The sequence below is a fragment of the Gossypium hirsutum genome, chromosome D08 (assembly GCF_007990345.1).
Source record: "Gossypium hirsutum isolate 1008001.06 chromosome D08, Gossypium_hirsutum_v2.1, whole genome shotgun sequence".
Classification (NCBI taxonomy): Eukaryota; Viridiplantae; Streptophyta; class Magnoliopsida; order Malvales; family Malvaceae; genus Gossypium; species Gossypium hirsutum.
In genome coordinates this window covers 41,970,827-41,976,288 of record NC_053444.1, presented here as the reverse complement: position 1 = coordinate 41,976,288, position 5,462 = coordinate 41,970,827, and positions in this window count along the sequence as shown.

Genomic DNA, 5,462 nt, shown 5'->3' with positions numbered 1-5,462 from the left:
TTATCGAAATACCCTCGAAGGGTAAAATGACCAAAATACCCCTATTGGGTAAAATAACTGTTATACCCCTAGGAGTTGAAATGAGTGTATGACCGATTTGCTCTATTTACATATATATGATTATTTCTGAGTATGACTTACTACATACACGTATGATTTATGACATGACATACTGCATGGGTCGTGATTCTGATATAGGGGAAGTATACTGTACTGGTGGCTTTGCCGCATATACTGTTACTGGCAGCTTTGCTGGGTCATTATTACTGCAACTTTGCTGCGATACTGGTGTGTTGGTGGTATGGAGTGGTGTGTTGGCTGGATTGGGATGGGTTGCATTACTGCATTGTACTGTTACTGAATTGGGCTGAGGCCCATACTGTTACTATATTGGGATAAGGCCCACACTATTACTGTATTAGGCTAAGGCCCACACTGTTGGTGTATAGGGCTCAGGCCCAGACTGCTACTGCATGTTGTATACTAATTAACTGATAGGGGATTTCACACTGAGTTTCGTAAACTCACCCTCTCCTCTTAACTGTGCAGGTAATCCTTAGTTTTAGGCGATTCAGTGCCGCGAGGGACTCGGTGATGGCCACACAACTATTACTGTTTACACTTGCTTTTATTTTACTTTAAATTATAAGTTGGGTTTTGTTTTGTAATAAGGCCTTTAATTTGGGTTTTAAGTTTTAAGTGGGCTTTTGCTTACATATTTTATACTGCTAGTTAGGCGAAAACAAATTTTCAAAATAATTACTATTTTCAAAGACACGAACTTTAAACGTTAGAGTTTTCAAATGCTTCTGAGTTTTAAATAAAATTAATATAATAATAGTAGTTAATAAGGCAAACATTTGGTTAAGTGTTCCGTTAAACATTACTAAAGATGTTTCCAAACTTAAGAAACGAGTTTTATCAACAAGTCTAAATTTTGAGAGACACTTCAATGTGACACACCAGATACGGCAATAACGTCTAGGCCGAGTTTGGGGTGTTACAATCTTATACTTGATTGAAAGATATTATTAAACGCTAACTCAACCAACGGTAAGTATTTTTCCCAATTACCTTCGGCCTCTAAAACACAGCATCGTAAGATATCCTCGAGAACCTGAATTACTCTCTCAAAATAACCATCGATTTGAGGATGAAATGCAGTGCTAAAACGCAATCACGTACCCAAAGCTTCTGGTAGTTTCTTCCAAAATCGCGATGTAACCCGCAGATCTCTATCTGAAATAATGGAAACTGGCACTCTGTCCAATCTGACAATCTGAGGGATATATAACTCGGCTAATTTATCAAGTGAGAAATATGTACGCATCAGAATAAAATGTGTGAATTTTTCAAACGATCAATAATAACCCAGATATCATCTTTCTTTTTCAGATATATTGGTAATCCCGATACGAAGTCCATCATAACTCTATCCCATTTCAACTCTCGTATCATCACTAGTTGTAACAGTCCTGAAGGTACTTGATGTTCAGCTTTAACCTGTTGACAAATCAAACATCTGGACACAAATTCAGAAATGTTACGTTTCATTACCGACCACTAGTACATCTATTTCAAATCACTGTACATCTTGTTACTCCCTGGATGAACAGACAAGCTGCCACTATGAGCTTCGTGTAGAATTTTCTGTATAAGCTCGGGATTCTTTGATACACAAACTCTACCTTGAAATAATAAACAGTTATCTGGTTCGATCTAAAATTTAGAATCAGAATTTGACTCATACTGTACTCGTTTAGCTTGCAATTTGTGATCACATTTCTGAGCTTCACAAATTTTCTGTAAAAACATCAGTTTAGCTTTTAACTTAGCTAAGATCGAACCATCACCAAACACAGTCAATCATGTATTCATCACACGCAAACCAAACAAATATTTTATACTCAAAGCATCTGCGACTACATTTGCTTTCCTCGAATGGTAATCAATGACTAACTCGTAATCTTTTAACAGTTCAAGCCATCTCTGTTGTCTCAGATTTAGATTTTTCTGTGACATCAAATACTTCAAACTCTTGTGATCAGTAAATATATGGCATTTTTCACCGAACAAATGGTGTCACCAAATTTTCAATGCAAACACAATAGCATCCAATTCCAAGTCATGTGTCGAATACTTCTTCTCGTGCGTCTTTAATTGTCTGGAAGCATACGCTATCACTTTGCCTTCTTGCATTAAAACACATTCCAAACCGTTCAATGACGCATCACTGAAAATCACAAATTCTTTACCCGATTTAAGTTGAACCAAAACTGGTGCTTCAGTTAATAGTGCTTTCAAATGATTAAAACTCTGCTGGCATTTCTCAGACCATTCAAACTTTACATGTTTCTACAATAATAGAGTCATCGGTGTAGCAATCATTGAGAACCCTTTAACAAATCTCCAATAATAGCCTGCTAAACCTAGGAAACTTTTGACCTCAGATATGTTTCTTGGTGGTTTCCAGTCAACAATGGCTGAAATCTTGCTCGGATAAACTCTTATGCCTTCCGTCGAAACAATGTGTCCAAAATATCCAACTTCTCAGAGCCAAAACTCGCATTTGCTAAATTTATAAAATAATTGTTTATCTCTCAAAGTTTGTAACACAATCCTCAAATGCTCGTTATGTTCAAACTCATTTTGGGAATAAATCAAAATATCATCAATGAACACAACATCAAATTTGTCCAAATACGGTCTAAAGATTCAATTCATCAAATCCATGAATACAATAGGAGCATTAGTTAATCCAAATGGCATAACAAAAAATTCGTAGTGCCCATACCTAGTTCTGAACGTAATTTTCGGCACATCTGAATCTTTAACCCGCAACTGATAATAACCATATCACAAATCAATCTTTGAAAATATTGTTGCTCCTTTCAATTGATCAAAAAAAATCATCAATTCTCGACAAAGGATATTTATTCTTAATTGTAACCTTGTTAAGCTATCGTTAATCGATACACGTCTCATTGATCCATTTTTATTCTTTACAAATAAAACCAGTGCACCCCAGGGTGAGAAACTCGGTCGTGCAAAACCTCTATCTGTTAACTCTTGCAACTGAGCTTTCAACTCTTTCAACTCTGTAAGAGCCATTCTGTACGAAGCTATCGATATCAGTGATGTTCTCGGTACTAACTCAATAGCAACCCCGACCTCTCTAATCGGTGGTAATTCAGGTAACTCTTCTTATAATAGTCCAATTTTGATCCTAATCAGACATAGTGGTTTTAGGACCACGAAATTGAGTCAAAAAATATTTTAATATTATTTTTTGTGTTTTTTATGTGTGAATTTGATTGTGTGAAATTTATGTATTTAAATTTTATCGTTTGAATGACCAATTAAGTAAAATGACTTAATCGCGTAAAATGAAAATTTAGGGGTCAGATCTAAAAGCACCTAATTTTTGTTGTCTTTTTAAATGGGAGATTTAAAGGTGCAATAAGACCAAAATTAAGATAGTCGGTGGCAATAGTCAACATTACCCTTATATTATATATTTATTAAATTAATTAATAAAGGTTAAATAAGTAAAATAACAAATAAATAATATATGTTATGTTAAAACATTAAAAAAGGCCATTTTCATCATCTTTCTTAGTCGAAATAAACAAAGAAGAAAACCATTAAAGCTTATTAGGGATTCGACACTTTACTAGCTTAATTAAGGTATGAAATTGTTTCAGTTTTTGATAATTTTTACGTTTTTGAGATCGTTGCTTTGAATACTTCAAAACCCATTTCTTAATTTGTTGAATTGTTGATGATTTTGAAAGGTTTCATTGATGAATGCTTGAGATTTGTGATGTTAGTTGATGAAATATGAAAGTTAGGTGTTAGATTAATATGTTTTATCTTTGAATTTTTGGTGAAATTGAGTAAATAGGGTTAAATTGTGAAAATAAATTTTTGAGGGATTAAAATGTGAAATAAAAGAAATTTTTGGATTTGTATGAAGTATATGAACATTCGGCCCTAGCACAGTATGGGAAAATTTTGTGTATTTTGTGTTTTATTCAATAGGGACTAAATTGCAAAAAGTGTAAATGTTAAGGGCAAAATGGTAAATTGCCAATTTATGTGTTTTTGGACTAAATTGAATGTGATAATGATTAAACTAGCTCATTTTGAATTTATTTAGATCGAGAACCAAAGAAATCAGAGTTAGATCGGGAAAAAGCCAAAGTAGTCGAATAATCGTCCGACTTCGATTTTTCATCGTCCAAGGTAAGTCTATTAGCAATTTAATGTTTCTAAATCAACATATATACATGTATATGATTTATATTCTTAATGAGCTGTGATAAAAAATATATATAAGTTGAATTTAATTAAAGTATGAAAGGTATATGTATGAATATATATATTGTTCGAATATATATGTATACATATATATAGGTTCCTGATTTTATTTGAAGTATGAGAGTTATAAATATATATTTGAAGTCTCAATATATATATGAATATACTTGTATAATTTTTGGAATTTATTTAAGGTATGTATGTTATATTGTATATGTGAGTTTCGATTATATATATATACAAGTATAGTTTTTGAGTTAAATTAAAGCTATGAAACATATACATGAAAATGTATGAAGCTGAACATAGTTGTACGTGTATGTATAAATTCTTCAAATGAATTTAAGGTATGAACTATATATTTTTGGATAAATGTGGTTTGAATGGATATAAATGTCTATATAAAATTATTGAGTTGAGCTAAAAGTATGGATTATAAGTACAGATGTGAGTTAGTTATGGTTTGCCAATTTCTTGAAAGTGTGGATAATGTTACATGAATTATACACATATGTTTTGAACATGTGAAATTCTAGTAAGAGTTATATGAGAAATTATTTTCGTATTTGTGATATTCAGGTCCTGTGTCTAGCAGGCTTAATGCCGGTGAACTTTACAGACTTAATATCTAGCAGGCTTAATGCCGGTGAACTTTACAAACTTAATGTCTAGCAGGCTTAATGCCGGTGAACTTTACAGGCTTAATGTCTAGCAGGCTTAATGCCAGTTTTCTGATTCAAGCTTCAAGCTTAACAGACTATATGATGATGAATCATTTTGAATAAGTGATATTTATGTCTTAATTGGAATCAAATAATCACATTGATAAATTGTAATAAATTATAAAAATGTGGTTGTGAGTATTCAGTTCTATATTTTGTTGCTTATATGCATACGGCTAAAAGTATTTGATAGGTACATATGTTTTCGGTTATATATATATATATACCTTGGATGAGTATATGCATTGAATATAAGAGTTTGATAAATTTATTTATGCATTTGGACATATGCGTTGATGTGAAGGTAAATTAGTTTAAATATATTTGTGGGAAACATATATACATTTGGTTATATGTTCTTGATGAACATAAATATTTGGTTATAAACATTCAAGGAATTTATAAATATATATATAAACA